The 21,795-nt window shown below is 45.1% G+C and overlaps 1 protein-coding gene across 1 annotated transcript in view; it reads left to right on the top strand.

Moving 5' to 3' along the window:
* The window catches only part of LOC126174894 (tetraspanin-9), a 530,893-nt gene that overhangs the window by 21,740 nt on the left and 487,358 nt on the right, over positions 1 to 21,795 (top strand). The gene's annotated exons all lie outside the window — the stretch shown is intronic.

Below are 21,795 nucleotides of genomic sequence, written 5' to 3'. Positions count from 1 at the left end.
CAGACACCGTTCCCAGCGCTTCGACCACAAGTGGAATGTATCCTGGAACTCTATTTAGTCAGTGTGTTCTGCACAACTGGCGATTCCGGTTGAATCTCCACTATCATGTCAAATCTTCGTCCCTTAAACTTCATTTTCAGCTTGGGAAAGAGAGAAATCGCACGAAGCCAAGTGGCGTGGTTAGGATAGATGAGGAAGAACCGGCGTGTTGTTTTTTGCCAAGAAAACTAGTGCACAATGGAAGCTGTATGTGACCTCGCATTATTGTGGTGAAGGACTCAGTCATTCCTGCGCCACTTCTCTGGATGTTTCCTCCTCGCATCCTCCCTTAGCCACCGTCACGGTAGAATTCAGCTGTTGTAACCGCGACCGGAATGGTCGCGGGGTGGCCGAGAAAGCGCGGCGGGACCAAACGGAGAGCGGACCGCGAACAAACAAACGAACGGAGAGGACGGACACGAAACAAGGACGGACGATCGAGAGAGAACGTACAACGACAACACGCAAGAAGCAACGGAGTGACAGAGACAACCAAACGAATCCAAGACGTCCACTAGTAATGAAACCAAAGAATAAAAACGCTGTCTGTTTTTGAGTCGATGTGTCGAGACTCACGCAACGATTAGACTCGCTGACTGAGCTATTTTTTTTATTTCTTTATTGTTATTTTCACACCTGATAGAGGTAGGCCGGCAGCGACATACTACGCCGCTCTTTGGCCACAGATATGACTAATGATACAAAAGGAGACTACCGAAAAACAGACATGGTGGATATACAAACGTAGACATACAAAATTAAAACACACAGAGTCGTTCACGGGCGCAGCGTCCAAAATAAAAACGTTCGGAAACGTGGACACGCACAGAGATGACAGAGACGACACACGCGAACGATGGGGCACAAACGATGAAAAACTGGAACACTGGAACAGGAACACGACGACACACACAAACGCTAGGCGATGATCTCCGGCGCGTGAAAGTTCACTATACGTGTACGAGACCGGGGATCTGCCAAAAAGGGGAGAAGGAGAGGGAGGAAGGAGAGAGGAGATGCCAGTGGCAGAGGAGATGGTAGGGGAGGAAAGAAGGTAGGGGGAGGTTGGGCAGGCCCGGGGGAGAGGAGGGAGAGAAAAAAACACAGGGGGTGGTTGGGGAGGATCAAAGTTGGTAGGAGGGGTAGATGGAGGGGAGGAGGGCATCGTCAGGGAGGGGGAGTTGGTGGAAGTCACCTTGGGCGAGGGTATGGAGAGTGGAGAGATGGAGAGCAGGTAGGATGTGGGAATGCAGGTGCGGCAGCAGACGGGGGTGGGAGAGGATGGGAGAGACAAGCGGGTGAGGGGGATCAAGTTTGCGGGAGGTGGAGAGGATCCATATCCGTTCGCGGAAGAGGACTAGGTGTGGGAACGGATGAGGTCATATAGGATAGGGGATGGGAGGCGGAGCACACGGCGTTCTAGGATTTTAGGGGATTTGTAAAAGGTAGGAGGGGCAGAGAGCCCGGGGGGATGAGCGTAGCAGAGGATAGGGCGGATGAGGGATTCATAGTGGAGGGGTCTAGACCCCATGTGCGACCAGAAAGGAGCTTGGGGAGATGGAGGCGGGAGCGTGCCGTCGCTTGGATAGTCCGGAGATGGGGGTGGGGGGGGTGTCCAGGAGAGGCGACGGTCAAGGGTGACGCCAAGATACTTGAGGGTGGGAGTGAGGGTGATAGTACGGCCATGAATGTTGATATAGAAGTCGAGGAGACGGAAGGAAGGGGTGGTTTTGCCTACAATGATCGCCTGGGTCTTCGAAGGATTGACCTTGAGCAACCACTGGTTACACCAAGTGGTGAACTAGTCAAGATGGGATTGGAGAAGGTGTTGGGAGCATTGCATGGTGGGGGCAAGGGCAAGGAAGGCGGTGTCATTGGCGTATTGGAGAAGGTGGACGGGGAGTGAAGGCGGCGGTATGTCCACCGTATACAGAAAGTATAGAAGAGGGGAGAGTACGGAACCTTGGGCGGAGGGGTAGAATGTGTAGGAATCCATGTTATGGATGGTGACATAGGAAGGACGTTGGGAAAGAAAGGGCCCGATCAGACAGACGTAGTTGATAGGAAGGGTGAAGGTTTGGAGCTTGAAGAGGAGACCGGAATGCCATACACGGTCGTAAGCACGTTCAAGGTCGAGGGAGAACAAGATGGCAGAGCGACAGGAGTAGAGCTGTTCGGAGAGGATATGAGTGAGGTGAAGGTCACCGGTAGAGAAGGACGGTCGAAAGACACACTGGGTAACGGGAAGGAGGCTGTGCTGGCGGAGATGCTGGTGAATGCCTCAGGTAAGGATGGATTCCAGGACCTTGCTGAAGACTGAGGTAAGGCTGATGGGTTTTTTGTTTTGTGTTTTGTCTCTTCTTCTTACTGGACTCTTTGGTCATTTCTATACTTGCGAAATCCCGCTGGGATGGGGGTAATACATGTTTTGTGCGTCAGTGTGGCTACCGGCTTCAATCTAGGTGGGCGTGTTTATTGTTGGTGGGCAATTTTCCACGGCGACATTTGATTGTATTTGTGATTTTGCAATCACCGACGTGAGCGAACAGCGTTGCTGTATCAAGTTCTGTTTTAAACTCCGTAAAACAGTCCCAGAAACGCACCAAATGTTAATGCGAGTACTGGTAATGAGCTTTAGGACAGGTACAAACTCATGATTGGTTTAAACGTTTTAAAAATGACCGGACATTTGTTGTTGATTTGATGATGACGATGACGAACGTTCGGGATGACAATTTATCGGCATTACATCAGAAAATTTCAGAACTGTTCGGAATGGGAGTGTTAAAGATCGTAGACAGACTATCTACGATGTCTCTTACATCGTTTGATTATAATATGACGCACGTCAGCTGATTGTCAGAAAAAGTGATCATGAGAAAGACGCTAAAGGACTGCTGCAAAATTCATGTTACGACTGCTGAGGGACGATCACGAAGAGCACCGCATGAATGAATGTCTACAGGGGACTGAAAGAATTGGTTCGAACTGACTCATTTTCTTTCTAAGGTCGTTAGAGGTGAAGAAAGTTAGGTTTATGGATATGACCCTGCAACTAAACAGAGAATGTCCACCTCGGCCAGAGGAAGACCGTCTAGCTCAGAGCTATATCAATCCTAATTGATATGTTTCTTCGATACTGATTGGATTATCCACAAGGTGTTTGTACACTGAGGTGACAAAAGTGGTTGACTAGCGATATGCGCGTATACAGATGGCGGTAGCATCACGTATACAAGATATAAAAGGCCAGTGCATTGGCGTAGCTGTCATTTGTACTCGGGTGATTCACGTGAAAAGGTTTCCAACGTGACTATTTTCACAAGACAGGAATAATTGACATGGAATGGTAGTTGAAGTTAGACGCATGGCACAGTCCATTTCGGAAATCGTTAGGGAATTCGGTATTCCGAAATCCGCAGTGTCAAGAGTGTGCTGAGAATACCACATTTAAGGCACTATCCCTTACCACCCACACAGCAATGGCTGAAGGTCTTCACTTAACAACCGACAAAAGCAAATTTGCTTAGAATTGTCAGTGCTAACAGACAATCAACACTGCTTGAAGTAACAGCATAAATCAACGTAAGACATACGGTGAACGTATACGTTAGGACAATGTTGCGAAACTTCGCATTAATGGACTATGGCAGCAGATGACAGACGCGAATACCTTTGCTAACAGCACGACAATTCCTCCAGCACCTCTCCTGGGCTCGTGACCATATCGGTTGGACCCTAGACGACTGGAAAACTGTGCCCTCAGCAGATGAGTACCGATTTCAACTGATAAGAGGTGATGGCGGGGTTCGAGTGTGGCGCAGACCCCACTAAACTATGGGCCCAAGTTGCCAACAAGACACTGTGCAATCTGGTTGTGGCTTCATAGCGGTGTAGGCTGTGTTTACATGGAATAGACTCGGCCCTCTGGTCCAAATGAACCAATCATTGACTGTAAATGGTTATAATCGGCTACTTGGACACCATTTGCAGCCATTCATGTAATGTTCCCAAACGAAGGTGGAATTTTTGTGGACGACACTGCGCCATGTCACCGGGCCACAATTCTGGGCCAGTAGATTAACGAACATTCTGTCTGGACAATTAGAGCGAATGATTTGGCCATCTAGATCGTCTGACATGAATACCATCGAACATTTAACGGACATAATGGATAGGTCAGTGCAGGCATAAAATCCTGCGCTGCGCTTTCGCAATTATGGACGGCTATAGAGGCAGCATGGCTCAATATTTCTGCAGAGCACATCCAAGGACTTGTTGAATCTATGCCACGCCGAACTGCTGCACTATACCGGGCAAAAGAAGGTGCTACACGCAGTTAGGAGGTATCGCATGACTTGTCACCTCAGTGTACCTCATGGATAGACGATTAATTGAGATCCGGTAACGCGCACTGCGGAATTTGAATCCCTGCCAGACGTCATGAACGTCGAAGACCACTAAGGGTCTCTGCACCATCGCGCCGTAAGCTGTGGCGGCGCGCGCGTCCTGGCCCGCATTTAGTGTGAGGACGCCACAGTGGAACACGTGGTTCCAGCGGCCAATAGCGACACCCCCGATAGAGTATTTAAGCGCCTGCCTCTCGCTCAGCCAGGGAATGCCTACCGGGATACCCTCTTTACCCAGGTCATAGCCACCCCCTCGCCTACCACCACCCTGATGATATTACCCATGCTGCCTCCTTTCTCCAGCAGACCTTCTCTGAGGCCGTGGAAGCCCACGTCCCCACCGTCGCCATCTACCCGCACCGTCCCACTCTACCCTCGCAGGCCGTCCTCCTCTTCCATGAATCCCGCCGTCTTACTGTGCCTTCCCTCACACGCGCGGCCGGGACACACTACGACGCCACTGGCAACTACAACGACACGTCAGAAACTTGCTCGCGGCTAAGAAACTCCGGGACTGGCGCCAGACATGCACCCGTCTTAATGCTACCCTACCTATCAACTCGTCCAAGTATTGGTCAGCCTTCCGCCGCCTTACCGGATCTAAACCCCCGCTACTGCCCTCTCCTTCATGATGACCGCCCCTTCCCTGACAACCTTAGTACGGCCAATCAGTTTGCCTCCTACCTCTCCGATATCTTCACCTTCCATGACGATCCCCTGTTCGACCACTCTCTCTTCCCTGATGTCCGCGATCGAACTGACACCTCTGTCCCTCCACTCGCTCCTGGCTTCCAGTACTTGGACAAAATTACACACAACGAACTCAATGCCCCCATTAGAACTCAGTATATCATCGTTACGCTCCGCACGAAACGCAACACCGCTCCCGGTCACGATCGTGTTACCTCACGCCCCGGATCCTGATGTTCCTCAGACCCGATAAACCATGTATTACCCCCATCCCAGCGGGATTTCGCAAGTATAGAAATGACCCAAGAATCCAGTAAGAAGAAGAGACAAAACACCTAGGGTTTACCAAAAACATTTTTTCCATTCTTGGCAGATGGCGCTGTAATCGACAACATTCAATTTTTCCGGTTTTTGCAGTTAAGAATGTACTTATTTAATTCTACTCTGTTTTCGATAAAAATTTAAAATTTTTTTTCTTAACGGTTGATATTAGTATTAAAATTTAATTTAGTTGTGTAAATTTTATTGTGCAGTAAAACTATTATATCTAGACATTTAAAAATCTGGTACATTAATATTTTTAACATAACGTAGTATTCTGTTGTCTTCAGGGTTGATTTCAGTGAATCCCCACACCATGAGCATGTCCCGGAAAAATCCTACTCCTCGAATCTCACCTTAAGAGCTACACATTTTAATGTGTCCTTCCACCCAACTGCCGCAACACGGGCGCTGAATACAGCGTCATATACCACGAATGGAAAGAGTTTATCAACTAAAGCCTAAGTACACTCCTGGAAATTGAAATAAGAACACCGTGAATTCATTGTCCCAGGAAGGGGAAACTTTATTGACACATTCCTGGGGTCAGATACATCACATGATCACACTGACAGAACCACAGGCACATAGTCACAGGCAACAGAGCATGCACAATGTCGGCACTAGTACAGTGTATATCCACCTTTCGCAGCAATGCAGGCTGCTATTCTCCCATGGAGACGATCGTAGAGATGCTGGATGTAGTCCTGTGGAACGGCTTGCCATGCCATTTCCACCTGGCGCCTCAGTTGGACCAGCGTTCGTGCTGGACGTGCAGACCGCGTGAGACGACGCTTCATCCAGTCCCAAACATGCTCAATGGGGGACAGATCCGGAGATCTTGCTGGCCAGGGTAGTTGACTTACACCTTCTAGAGCACGTTGGGTGGCACGGGATACATTCGGACGTGCATTGTCCTGTTGGAACAGCAAGTTCCCTTGCCGGTCTAGGAATGGTAGAACGATGGGTTCGATGACGGTTTGGATGTACCGTGCACTATTCAGTGTCCCCTCGACGATCACCAGTGGTGTACGGCCAGTGTAGGAGATCGCTCCCCACACCATGATGCCGGGTGTTGGCCCTGTGTGCCTCGGTCGTATGCAGTTCTGATTGTGGCGCTCACCTGCACGGCGCCAAACACGCATACGACCATCATTGGCACCAAGGCAGAAGCGACTCTCATCGCTGAAGACGCCACGTCTCCATTCGTCCCTCCATTCACGCCTGTCGCGACACCACTGGAGGCGGGCTGCACGATGTTGGGGCGTGAGCGGAAGACGGCCTAACGGTGTGCGGGACCGTAGCCCAGCTTCATGGAGTGGCGGTGCGGTCCCCTACGGCACTGCGTAGGATCCTACGGTCTTGGCGTGCATCCGTGCGTCGCTGCGGTCCGGTCTCAGGTCGACGGGCACGTGCACCTTCCGCCGACCACTGGCGACAACATCGATGTACTGTGGAGACCTCACGCCCCACGTGTTGAGCAATTCGGCGGTACGTCCACCCGGCCTCCCGCATGCCCACTATACGCCCTCGCTCAAAGTCCGTCAACTGCACATACGGTTCACGTCCACGCTGTCGCGGCATGCTACCAGTGTTAAAGACTGCGATGGAGCTCCGTATGCCACGGCAAACTGGCTGACACTGACGGCGGCGGTGCACAAATGCTGCGCAGCTAGCGCCATTCGACGGCCAACACCGCGGTTCCTGGTGTGTGATCATTGCTTGTACAGCCCTCTCGCAGTGTCCGGAGCAAGTATGGTGGGTCTGACACACCGGTGTCAATGTGTTCTTTTTTCCATTTCCAGGAGTGTATTTTTTGGCGTATAAGCCGAATCTGCAATAAAAAAGGCGGTTCCCATTTGAAAAAGAGGATGATCCCGTTGAGAGGGAGGTAGGGCTCGTTCTTAGCTTAGACAGATGTCCCCTTTGAAAATATTTACTTTTCATTTGGAAAATTTTTGTCCTACGGTGCGTATTTTGAGAAATATTTCGTTGTTCCAAGTTGAAACAAACACTCTATGTACCATGTTCAAAATGGTTCTAATGGCTCTGAGCACTATGGGACTTAACATCTGAGGTCATCAGTCCCCTAGAACTTAAAACCACTTAAACCTAACTAACCTAAGGACATCACACACATCCATGCCCGAGGCAGGATTCGAACCTAATATCGTAGCGGTCGCGCGGTTCCAGTCTAGAACCGCTCGGCCACTATGTACCATGTCCCCAAAAGTACAGTTTTAGAATTATTGTGTCATGTCTTAGATGCTATCTGCGATGCCATGAAGACACTTTGCCCTATAAATTAGTTAAGGGGATACGGAATCGGATTTTGTGTAAAAAATCGATTTTCGTTTTATTGACTTATTATATTCCGCCAAGTTTACTCTTTAAAATGACGTATCATACATAGTTCTACCAGAATTATAACTATTTTATTTTTATAGATTTGTGAGATAGTTATACACGTCTCTCATGGCTGACCATAAACTTTTTGGCAGTGCATTTATGCAACATGAATTCAAATATCCCGCTTTCCAGCGACTCTTTATACACTATTTGTCCGAAAATGTTTCCCTCTGGTTTCCTCAAGTTACTCTTTGACTTTGTGATTGTGGGATTGTTTGTAAGCAGTGTGCTATATGAAAGTAGTTGTCAGGTTATTTCGTATTTAGTGCTTCATTTTTCGCAGTGAAAATGCCTAGAGCTAGAGCAAAATGTGTAAAAAGCGTGTGAACTGGCAAAAGAAAAGAAATGATTCATTAGCAAAGCAAAGCAGTTCTTCATCATCAGTGTTGGAAAATGTGAGTCTACTTACTACTGGTTTTCCGAACGAATTTACTCCAAAGGAAACAGTGTTTCTCATAAAAAAACTAAGAGATTTGGAAGAGAAATATAATTTACTTGATAAAGCGAAAGAATTTTTTGAACTCATTCATACGAGTATATTGTGCGAATCTCTTGAAAACAGCGTGTGCCGCAAAAAATGTCAAGGAAACGTTTGTCTGAAAGTAGAATCCTATGTTGGCCTGGCTGCCCAGTTTAATTTAATATGCATTGTTTGTAAGTATAGCTGTAAGTTTCCAAGTTCTGTTTCAGTAACTGTAAATAATGGATACAAGAAAACTGAACTTCGTAGTGTAAATATTAGGTTAGTTTATGGATTGCGAGTAACTGGTAAGTACAAAGCAGCTGGTGATATGCTATATGGTGTTCTAAATCTTCCAAGTGTACCTTCAAAGTTTGGTGCTTACAACTACGTTCTAGGATCTTCAGTTGAAAATGTAGCACAGAAGTCAATGCACTTAGCTGTGGAAGAAGCAGTGAAAGAAAATGATGGCAGTCATGACCTCAAAGTAGCTTTTGATGGCACGTGGAAAAAAAGGGTGTCACACCTCCAACAATGGTATTGTACAGGAACTAGTGTTGACACTGGCAAGGTTATTGATGTTGAAATAGTGTCTAAATACTGTAGATGCATAGACAGGCTGAAAAATAAACATAGTGATAACTGTGTTGTTAATTATTATGGTAGTAGTGGTGGCATGGAGGTTCCTGGGGTGAAAAAAATTTTTCATCGCTCTTCAGTGTGGTATAATGTTCGCTGTGTCAAGTATCTGGGAGATTGTGACTCTAAAGCATTCAAAGAAGTTTTGGAAACCAAACCACATGGGAACAGTATAAATATAAGCAAACTTGAATGTATAGGACATGTGTAGAAGAGAATGGATGCCAGGCTGAGGATGTTAAAATCAGTTATGAAAGGGAAAAAACTGGATGATGGAAAAACCTTGTATGGCAAAGGAAGATTGACTGATTCCATAATAGACCACATTCAGAATTGCTATGCCCTTGCAATCAGGCAAAATACAGGCAATCTTGAAGAAATGAGGAAACCTATATGGACTTTGTATTTCCACACCGCGTCCACAGACGAGCATCCAGAACATGGTATGTGTCCCAAAGGTGAAAAGAGATGGTGTAAATACAATAGGGTACTAACAACTGGAGAGAAATACATTCACCATCACAGTCTACCATTAGCGATCATGGAAGAAATAAATCCCATTTTCAGAGATCTGATGAAATGTCTTCATGGAAGAACGCAGAACCCCAACGAGTGCTTGAATAGTGTGATATGGCATCGTCTCCCAAAAACAGTGTTTGGCGGAATTAATATACTACATTCTGGTGTGTATGATGCTGCGGCAACCTTCAATCTTTGGAATATAACTAAATGCCAGGTCCTTCAAAAGTTGGGTTTGCTTGTTGGTTCCCGAACAGTACGTGCTATGTTGACTTTAAATCAGCACATATTAAGGCACCTGACAATATAATCAAGACCTTAGTGAAAAAAGCAAGACAAGTGCAGAGGGGTGCCAAAAGAAGACGTGAAGATGATTATGAAGACGGTGAAGGGGGTATTAGCTATGGATCCGGAATGTTTTAATCTTCTTTCTCCGTTTCCCGTACGTTTGCTTTTTACTTCTTCTAGGAACATTATCTCAGGTACTAGTGAACCTAGAAGTCTGAAATTTTTATGACTTAGTCACATGGGTTTCTTTTACACACTGAAACAAGACTTAGGGATGATGATCTAGTAAAAAGTGATGGAAAAAATGTACTTAAAAATAAATGTAAAATATCTCTGTAAGAAAATACTTTAACAATAAACTGTTGTTTCAGTGTTGTTATAACATATCAATGTACATACAGTAAAATTTTTATCTCTGTCTCCAGTAGTTCGTGAGAAAATGTTCCCTATAGTAGGCATATTTCACCATTGCAGGGGTAGGCGATTCCGAATCCCCTTAAATAACATGTCAATGGCAATGTAAATACTCTCTAAGAAGAAAAGAAAAAGAAAACGATGCATCACGAAGAAATTATCTGAATGGGACGGAAATCGATAGATGTGATGTATATGTACCGAAAAACAAATGATTACTATTTCAATGAAACTGGACCGTTTATTCAAGAGAAAGAGCGTCACAACATGAGCAAGTCAATAACGCGTTGGTACACCTCTGGTCCTTAAGCAGGTAGTTATTCGGCTTTGCATTGATCGGTAGAGTTGTTGAATGTCCTCCTGAGTGATATCGTGCGTTAGATCGTCAAAATCCCTAGTTGGTTGGAAAGCCTTGCCTATAATGCTCCGAACGTTCTCGATTGAGGAGAGAACCGGAAAACTTGCTGCCCAAGGTAGGATTTGGCAAGCACAAAGACAAGAAGTAGAAACTCTCGTCGTGTAAGGGCCGGCGTTATCTTGCTGAAATGTAAGCCCAAGAAACAGAACGGGGAGTAGAATATCGTCGACGTACCGCTGTGGTATAATGGTGGCGTGGATGGCAACCAAAGGGGTCCTGCTATGAAAAGAAATGACACCCCAGACCACGACTCCTGGTTGTCGGGCAGTATGGCGGACGACAGTCAGGTTGGTATTCCATCGCTGGCCGGAACATCTCCAGACATGTCTTCGCCCTGGAATCTCATTGAAAGGAGTGGAATAGTTTCAACGATGATTCCCGCTTTGAACGGAACGCCTATGACCAGCGAAGATATGTCTGGAGAGTTTTGGAAAATTGTGGTAAGTTCCTATGCGACCAAACTGCTAAGGTCATAGGTCCCCAGGCTTACACACTACTTATTCTAACTGAAACTAACTTACACTTACGACAACACACACACCCAAGCCCCAGGGAGGATTCGAACCTCCGACGGGGTGAGCCGCGCGAACAGTGGCAGGGCGCCTTAGATCGCACGTCTACCCCACACGGCATACGTCTGGAGACGTCCAGGATAGTACTGGGAAACCAGCCTGACAGTCGCCCCGACAACCAGCGGTGATGTTCTGAGGTGACATTATTTTTCGTAGCAGGACCCCTTTGGTCGTTATCCGCGGGACCCTTACAGCACAGCGGTACGTCGACGATATTCTACGAAAAAAAAAAAAATAATAAAATAAATGGCTCTGAGCACTATGATACTTAACATCTGAGGTCATCAGTCCCCTAGAACTTAGAACTACTTAAACCTAACTAACCTTATGACATCACACATATCCATGCCCGAGGCAGGATTCGACCCTGCGACCGTAGCGGACGCGCGATTCCGAACTGAAGCGCCTAGAACCGCTCGACCACACCGGCCGGCGGATATTCTACGACCCATTTTGTTACCCTTCGTGGCAAGCCATCCTGGGCTTACATTTCAGCAAGATAATGCCCGCCCGCACACGCGATAGTTTCTGACGCTTGTCTTCGTGCTTGCCAAACCCTTTCTTGGCCAGCAATGTCGCTGGATCTCTTGCCAACTGAGATCGTTTCAAGCATTATGGGCACGGGATATTGACGATCTAACTCCGCAATTGGACGAAATCTGGCATAGTATCCTTCAGGAGGACATCCTAAAACTCTGCGAATCAATGTAAAACCAAATAACTGCTTGCATAAGAGCCACAGGTGGACCGACTCGTTATTGACTTGCTCAGTTTGTGAAGCTATTTCTCTTGAATAAATCATCCAAGTTTTGTGAAGTTGTAAGCATTTGTCAGTCTGCACATGTTCTTCACTTCTACCGATTTCTGTCGCATTCGCGATGAGTCGTTTGTTGTTTTACAGTTCAGTTGATTTGATATTCATGTTTCTTTATTACAAGCTGCAGTCAAGTTCAAAGTATAGTGCCTCCAGAAACCTTCTTACTTCCTGTTTTATTCATCAAATACACTTGGTGCCAAACATAAGTAATCTGGCTGGAAGAGGAGCCGCTATCACCGAAAGTATTTACTATTACGACATGGCTTGGTTTAACACAACTATACAACTTCGCTGCAGGTCAAAATTGTGTTAGACAACTGCACAGCATTAGCAACAATTTACAGTAATTTATTAAAAGAAAAAAACCATTACTTACGTTTAGCGTGAAGATAGAGAATGGCAGTAGTTCAGCGTTTACTTGCACTGACCTGTCCCTAACTCTGGTCTAGACCTGTGTCCAGTGAACAATAGCTATGATCACTTATAGAATGTCTGGTGGCGCACAGTGAGCTAACTTGCTTCAAAATCTGACAGAACAAGAACAGGAAAAGTTGCCCGTTCCGACATTAGCCCCGCGAAATCTAGTGTAGATTACACTGGTGCATTCGTGTCCGATGCTGCGGTGCCATTCCAGTCTCAAGTCGCTGTGATGCGCGCCGTGACAGTTGCCGGTAAACAGTGTATCGGACAACGACACATTTCTGGGTTATTGTTTGTGCGCTCTGGTTAACTTATGAAAGAGACACTGCCCAGTTCTTAGTACAAAAGAAGATGGGTAGCACTCGAGAGGACATGTTTGACATTTGTAACCGCTGTAATTGCGTGCATCGACTTAAAACTAAATTACTAAAGATAGTGTCTGAAATCATTGGCTAAAAAATTTCCTCTGTGTGGCTCCATTTCTGTAACTGGGTCTCCTACTACCTTAATATTACAGTTAAGGAAATAGTGTATTTGCGCGCGCGTTTTTAGGGCACAGTCATTTTTCTACCGTGCAGCGGTATCAGAGCAAAAATGGGTCCCTCATTATTACAGATATCTTATGAACTATTATCTGCACAAATAATGTCATTAGTATTTTCTACAGAACTCCTGAGGAACTATTCATAAACATCATAGTTTTGCGAATTACAATTTTTTTCAACATTAAAATTTTCCAGAACACATGTATCACGGGCTCTGAAAAATCTCTTTCTCTGAAGTCCGGTTCCAACTTCACCGGACTCGAAAAATTGTGCAATACGTCCAATGCCGTCATCAGTCTACATAGTTTTGATATGCCATAATCGAAGCTGCTCTGTTGCCGATCGATCGGCTATCCGAAGATGTGCAGGAAGCTCGGAATAACGATACCCGGCGTTACACTGTGATATTCGTGTGAGAATAACTCATCGGCTTTTGGCATTTTCTGATCCACTCACCCCAGATTCCAGAAAATGACAGTTCAAGGAGATAAATGGATGTCACCTGCTTTTCAAACCATCTCCCTATGGACAACCCGACAGCGATCCTTCCGAAAGCGATGACACTGGCGACAAATGCGACTACGATTTCGACTGAAAAATGTGAGATGTTGAATAAAACAGTTCAATACGGCAAATTCGATTTCTGATTCCTTGTCAGCGACCTCAAAACAATTTATATCCGAAGCTTTACTCGAATCCACTGAATTTGTAAATTCTGATTCGCCAAATTGGATCCGCCAGTTTAAATTTCGTAATTCCAACCCTGTATTCTGTGTCATATTTTAGAAGACCATCTTTCGTCTGGCATTCTTTTGACGAGGGAAACTTCCCGTGGTAATATGGCCAGGTAGACAGTAGATAGCCCGTCATAACTGAACACAGATCCACAGATAAAGCATGAAAACAGGTAGAAGCTGTACTGAACTGTGGAAAAAGAGCAGAATAGAAACAGTGAAAATTCCGAGAAGAAGTAGTGCATTGTACGTCAGGCTGAAAGAACAGTGGGGTTGTGGTTTAGCCGGAACGGTAGCTCAGTGGGTTCGGTCAGATACCTGGCTGGTCCCCATAATAAAAAAACTGAGTGAAAGGATCAACAACGAACTTCAATGGATGTCATGTGACGTCCGCTACGACCAAATACAACGAACAAAAAACGCAAAAAAAAACGTGATCATGGTGTTGGACTGTCAAGCGGGTGAGCCTTGTTCTAAATTCCCTCCTCGCTCAAGTCCTTTGTTTTTATTTTATTTTTCTACAGCATTGGTCATTGAAATGTTTATTCTCTTTCTGTAACCTTGGCAGTTGTCATATTATACACTGGTTATAGAATATGAGTCATGTAGTAAGAATAAGTTACCGTCGCGCGTAAACGTGATGAACAGGGGAAGAAAATTGGCGTCACAAAGTCAAAGTGACTATGACCTTTAGTGGTACGACCGAAAATGATGCCACTCGAGTGAAGCACACGAATCTGGGTGTTCCCACAATATAACATTGGTGACGTCACTCGAAGGTGGCCGAGTGGCGTCACTCGAAGGTGGCCGAGTGGCGTCACTCGAAGGTGGCCGAGTGGCGTCACTCGAAGGTGGCCGAGTGGCGTCACTCGAAGGTGGCCGAGTGGCGTCACTCGAAGGTGGCCGAGTGGCGTCACTTTAGTTGCAAGTGGAAACTCAGCTTATAGACAAAGCGAGCATGTATTGTACAAACACGATCACATTTTGCCGCTTTGCAGGCTTCTCAGTTACTGCGTAACTTCCGAAAATGCTGACGAGACGAAGTCAGCTGTGTCTTCAGTAGTGTCGAGCTGATGCAGCCTTGTCATCAGCTGACGTCGACGTCTTTCTAACCCGTCAGTGCGAGGCGCGCTAGACGAGTCACGTGGTATCGCCGTCTGACAGATTCGGCGATAATCGTTTCAGCTGCTACTTTTAAATTGTTTGAGCCGACTGTACACATGGCTACTACTCGTAAGACTTAGTTTTCCCACCAAATGCTAGTGGCTGTACAGCTTGGTGCCTTCTGTTCACGCGTGTCAACTACTACTTGAAAGTGGCATTTCTTTCCGGGTCATCAATCGTCGTTCTGTGCTAATCTCTTCGTCACAGAGCACCACTTACATCCTATCTACCCCTTTTTTTTCTTGGATTATTTAGCTTTTTGTCTCCGTCTCTAGTTTTACCCTCTACAGCTCTCTCTAGTACCACAGAAGTTATTCCCTAATGCCTTAACACATGTCCTATCATTCTGTATCTTCTTGCTGTCAGTGTTTTCTACATGTGCCTTTCTTCGCCGATTCATCCTAATTTTAAAGATCCTTTAGAATCACATTTCGAACGCTTTGCTCTTCTCTTCCGATTTTCCCACAGTCTGTGAGTCACTACCATAGAATGCTGTACTCCAGGCGTACACTCTCCGATATTTCTGCTTCAAATGTTTGGTAGAAAGTCTTTCGTTGGACAGGAGTGCCTTCTGTGCCTGTGCTTGTCTGATTTTTATGTCCAGATTCTTTCGTACGCCGTATATTCTTTCGTTTCCATGTTAGCAGAATTTCTTCACTTCGTATATTCCCGCCCCCCCCCTCCCCCCTTTCCTCAAAGTTTTGATGTTTCTTTTGTGTAGATTTAATCATCTCTCTGGTACTCAGTAATACGGTGATTGGTAAAGAACGAAACGCTCGGTGGTAGAGGACATCATAGGCATAATACGGACACAAATGGACAAGAACGAGTTAGAAATTCGGCATGTCCTTTTTGATGAAATCATTTCAACGTCCATCTAAAATAAACAGCGGAAAGACTGAAAATGCCGTCCTTCGCAGATAAGCGTCCAATGCCTGAATCCATGCATCTCACTCGGTTCCCCCATCGGAATCCAAGTATTTTCTGCAATGGGGAAGAAATGAGCAGTACAGATCGAGAACCCACCTTCGTGTAAAGTCTCGTACTATGATTGCTTTTGTCCTCCCACTATGTGGAAATCTGATCAGGCTAATCGCATCGGTGATGTCGTGGACAGAAAGTGGCAAAAGTAATCTCAAGAGGATCTCCGCGTAATTATTTCATTACTTAGATAATGTCTATTTTATACTTGTCTGCAGCTACCGTAGTTTTAGAAAAGTAGCGTAGTCGGTGTCACCCCACGGCCAGCCACGAAGAAAACTTAACAGTTTTACTGCCCATCCATTAACAGACCAACAGCTGTGGCTCAAGTGAGAGGGGCGCGTCCGTCGACCTTTTTAAATGTAAGAGGAAACAGTTATCCCTTTCCACTTCGAAAATCGTAGCAACGAAAGTTGCATATACAATGTGTAAAGTTCTTATGTTTTCTGCTATTGTAAATGCACACATCAAAAAAAGTTTTGCATCAGCCCGGTTCCCAGAACTCCTGAAGAGAGACGTTGACTGTGGATACGGTATCACACTGCATGACTGTGCAGAGATGTCGCTAAACCCGCCCAAATATGTAAACAACCATGCATGAGAGCACCTACTAGACAGAGGGGGTCCGACAGCCGATCATTTCCATCATTCTAACAGGAAGGAGGTACACAGCTCGTGTTGTCTGTAGTTCAACCATGCCTAGACGGTCAATACCGCGGTTCGATCGCGTCCACATTGTTACTTTGCGCCAGGAAGGGAACAAAGGGAAGTTTCCAGGCGTCGCGGAGTGAACCAAAGCGATGTTTTTCGGACTTTGAGGAGATACAGAGAGACAGGAACTGTCGATGACATGGCTCGCTCATGCCGCCCAAGGGCTACTATTGCAGTGGATGACCGCGACCTACGGGTCAACGCCAACATGTTGAATAATGTTTTTCGTGCAGCCACAGGACGTCGTGTTACGACTCAAACTGTGCGAAATAGCCTGCATGATGCGCAACTTCACTCCCGACGTCCATGGCGAGGTCAACGACACCATGCAGCGCAGTACAGATGTGCCCAACAACATGCCGAATGGACCGCTCAGGATTGGCATCACGATCTCTTCACCATGAGTGTCGCTTATGCCTTCAACCAATAATCGGAGACGTGTTTGGAAGCAACCCGGTCAGGCTGAACGCCTTAGACACACTGTCCAGCGAGTGCAGCAAGGTGGATGTTCCCTGCTGTTTTGAGGTGGCTTTATGTGGGGCCGACGTACGCCGCTGGTGGTCATGAAAGGCGCCGTAGCGGTTGTACAATACGTGAATGCTATACTCCGACCGAAAGTGCAACCATATCGACAGCATATTGGCGAGGCATACGTCTTCACGGACGACAATTCGCGCCCCATCGTGCATATCTTGTGAATGACTTCCTTCAGGATAACGACATCGCTCGACTAGACTGGCCAGCATCTTCTCCAGACATGAACCCTACCGCATATACCTGGGATAGATTGAAAAGGGCTGTTTATGGACGACGTGACCCACTAACCACTCTGAGGTATCCACGCCTAATCGCCATTGAGGAGGGGACAATCTGGACCAACAGTGCCTTGATGAACTTGTGGATAGTATGCCACGACGAATACAGGCATGCATAAATGCAAGAGGACATGCTACTGGGTATTAGAGGTACCGGTGTGTACAGCAATCTGGACCACCACCTCTGAATGTCTCGCTTTATGGTACTACAACATGCAATGTGTGGTTTTCATGAGCAATAAAAAGGGTGGAAATGATGTTTATATTGATCTCTATTCCAATTTTCTGTACAGGTTCCGGAACTCTCGGAACCGAGGTAATGCAAAACTTTTTTTGATGTGTGTAGTTTACCTCTACTGTACTGAGACAAAGATGAATGTGCGCACTGCATGAGCAGTGAATATGATCCTTGACTCTGCGTTTACTTTTATCCGTGGCTGCCTTGCTAGTCAGTCAGTTGTGCAGCTGGGGCATCTTATTTGACGCACTGTAGTGAGCTGTTGGGTTTTCCAGAGTGAGAAATCTATTTTCTGTGACTCTAGGAGAAGCTATCTGGAATACTTTGTTATGGAGATGAAAACTCATTTATAATTCTTTCTCCTTCTTTATATTGATGGAGAAGATTTTGGAGGATTTTTAAAGGTAATGAAGGCATGCGCAAAAATGAAATGTTTGTCACAACTATTAATAATAGGAAATCTTTGTCCCTCATATAACTGATAACTTTCATGATTAGTGTTAATTCGATCTCCGTGTTTTTCATTATGTCAAATTATGCACTTGGTTGTGATGTTTGTAATTTCTGTAATGAGGGAATTTTGCAACTGTTAGTCTTCTTATTTTGTGTATTGTTTTTGTTAATAAACAGAGATTGCTTTCTCAAGAACGATTTTCTTTAGAGTAAAACCCACTTCCATGATTAATAGTAAAGTTGTGAAGACTTTGTCGTGTGTGCATTGCACGTTACGCGACAAGAAGTCCAGATTTTTTTTTCTGACATAAAAATTTAGAGTAGGTCATTTATCTTTAGCTGCTGATCTGTTGACTTGTATTTTCTTTCGAGAACATAAAGACAGCATGCTGAACGAGAGGTAATTGTCCGCAGCTCGTGGTCGTGCGGTAGCGTTCTCGCTTCCCACGCCCGGGTTCCCGGGTTCGATTCCCGGCGGGGTCAGGGATTTTCTCTGCCTCGTGATGCCTGGGTGTTGTGTGATGTCCTTAGGTTAGTTAGGTTTAAGTAGTTCTAAGTTCTAGGGGACTGATGACCATAGATGTTAAGTCCCATAGTGCTCAGAGCCATTTGAACCATTTGAGAGGTAATTCTTATTTCAGAACAGATTTCTCCTTGCATTCTTGAGCAAACAGTGGGTGGTTGCAATTGTCAGATGTCATGCTAGTAAGCAAATTAATTTTCAGTGAACAGTATTGATAGATTTTAATAGGTATTTTCTTCCGAGTACAGTGGTAATTTATTTTTGTGGATGTCTCAAGTCAAACATCACACTTCATATAACGCAACATTCATAATGCAATGCGTTACTAAGTTTTACTTACGCAGTTTTCATTGAGCACACAATTAGTTTCTTTCGGCATTTGTTTATTTCGAATTTTGCATTTCATGACGTTTAAAGTTTTGTCACAATACTGTTGACAGGCGCAGCACATGGCCAACCAACAGTCAGTTTTGTTCAGCAATTGTAAACGATATCTAAAGTTTTTGAAATTATTATATTCAGTTTTCTCACATACAGACAATTCTTTATGAAAGGCCTAGAACTGTAGCCCTGAAGCTGCAGCGTGTTGTCCTGAAAATAATGTTCTTGATTATTAAAACTCCGAAGGTAGATAGTGGTCTACAGGTTGTTTAGAAGTATTTGCATCAGATGTCTGAAGGCGATAGATCATGTCGTGGGGAACAACCTTTGTTAGATAAAAAACGTTCGCTGACATGTGCTGGCGAAGCTATGCGTCCTTTAGTAGTTCCGGCCCTGATACGACGAGAGTTCACCGAACCGCCGGGATTTACTAACAAAGTGTGCTGCTCGCTACCTATCCCTGTAAGTTGATAGTGATTTTCAACAAAAAAATCTCTAGAATGAGTGTCTCTAAGAGGTGAAAGATATTTTAGAACCGAATCAGGAAGTTTAATTTTTGCTAGGTCTACCCCTTTTCATGTGGAGCAGATCACTGGCTTATAGGCAACACACAAGACAGATGCACGTTGTAGAGTGCCTACGCCCTGCGGACAGTCTTCAACGACGGCTAGCGTCACCGGGAAGCGGCAGCGAAGCACCGAGGCGCTCGGTGCTGGTCGGTTTTCTTCACTAATAGGATTTCTTCCTGTTTTCCTTCTGTGAGACTCATTTGTCGTCTATTTTCCAGGATCATCGTGATCACCCATTTTTCTCGCTGCAACTGATTATCTGAGAACTGGAATTTCTTCTGGTGATTCGAAAACGTGAATGAGGTGGGTGGGGCAGGTGGAGAGAAAAAAATTTTTGCTTCACTTTTTTGTTTTGGTTCACCCCTTGTATTTCTTTGTACCTCTTGTGTCTCCCAGCGTCGGGAATTACTATAACTGTATGGGCGGCAGTGTCTCGGTCAGATTTGTTCCTATGTCATTTTACGTTGTCTGTGAGCCAGATGCCTGTGATGTCAGTGTTTTTAGACCAAGAGCTGTCTACAAAGTTTTCCTTCCGTCTTAGGTCCATAGTCTTCAAGTGGTTGAAGTACGAACTCTTGGGGTAAAGCACATATCTCCTTTAGCAGTTGCCAATCTGTTCTGTCACACATTATCAAAGTTTGAGCCACTGTATTACTGTGGATAAAATATTGTAAATTTCATGTTTTTGTGAGGACAAATATTTCAACGTAGTAACATACTCCAAAGTAATGTTCTGTCAGTTAATAAAGGTATTTCGGCTTCCATTACGTGATACGTTTCAGTGTACTTCAGCTTTGTCAGTCTTCACAGGCGCTGTGCATGAGGCATCAAACACCGACCTCGTATCCTTCCACTGGCCTAAAATTCGCTAAACGTTTGTTCTGTTAGTTTCGTTTCTAAAAGCGCTGGTAGTTCTTCGTTCTGTAAGAACTCGTCTTCAGTCCGAAGGCTGGTTTGCTGCAGCTCCGCATGCCAGTCCACACTGTGCAAAGCGTTTCATCTCTGCACGACTGCTGCCACCTACATTCATGAGAAACTTATTATTGTATGAATTAGCATGATAAAAACTACTTTGAATGCACGCGGGCTTCTGAACGATGCTAAAGACGAGGTTCAACGCACGTTGACTTCTGATACGACGTAGATAGGTTCGACAATGTAAAATGGCGCAAGATGTTCAAAATTTTCACAAAAATAAGTCTAAGTAAATAGTATGTACAAAACCGAAGAAGGAACAATAAGAATGGAAGACAAAGTTCGAAGTGCTGGGGCTGAAGAGGGTAACACGACTTTCACTAAGGACAGCTCAGTGAAAGTGAAAAATTGAAGAATCTGTTGATTGCAATGATTAGTGTACTGAGCACGGAATACAAACTGAGAGTAAAGAGAAGAAAGACAAAAGCAACAAAGAGTAGCAGTAATGAGATTGATGAAGGTTGAGACAGAGCAATCTGATGATGATCATAACGACAGAAACCGATTATTGAACAGAATATAACAAATTATTCATCAAAGACTTCGTTTCAACGTATTCAGGAATGAGATTAATGATAAATTACCATCAAAACTGACAACTACGAAATGAAGAATATCTGCCACCTTCGAAGCAAAGTAATCTACGATGGACAAGCAAGGGGGCAAAAGAAGTAGACTAGAACAGACGAAGAAGGTACTCCTGACCAAAATAAGTCTACTAGTATTAAATATTGGCACTATATTTTTGTGGAGCACAACATTGTATGGTTGTGAACCATGGACTCGGCAAACCGGAAAAGAGTAGAATTGAATCTTTTGGGATGTAATCTTACAGATAACCGTTGAAAATTAATTGATCTGGTAAGACAATAGATGAGGAGACTTTCCGCAGGAGAGGAAAGGAATTGCCGGAAGACACTGAAAAGAAGGGACAGGATGACAGGACGAGTTAAGACATCAGGGAATAACTTTCTTGGTACTAGAGGGAGCTGTAGAGAGTAAAAACTAAAGGAGATGACAGGTCGGAAAGTACCGGGTGTCTCTCCTAAGAGTCACCAGGCTCATTTTGTTTTATGTTTCGACAGGTACCTGCAATTTTGTTTTTGAATTGCGTACCTGGAGTCAGTCCAAACAATTATTGCTCGTCACGTCTTTCATGCGACGCCCACTGGTAACAGAAAGCGTCAGTTTCTCAAGCGAGTATTTTACGTGCGCATTCGGTACAGTGCTCTCAAATTAGTGTGCCCGATGTTCGTTTTTAGCGATATGTATTAACAGGGATAGTAAAACA

This window comes from Schistocerca cancellata, chromosome 3 (assembly GCF_023864275.1).
Source record: "Schistocerca cancellata isolate TAMUIC-IGC-003103 chromosome 3, iqSchCanc2.1, whole genome shotgun sequence".
In the NCBI taxonomy this organism is placed as follows: Eukaryota; Metazoa; Arthropoda; class Insecta; order Orthoptera; family Acrididae; genus Schistocerca; species Schistocerca cancellata.
The sequence above is the reverse complement of the archived record's forward strand: the minus strand, read 5'-3'. Positions and strand labels throughout refer to the sequence as shown.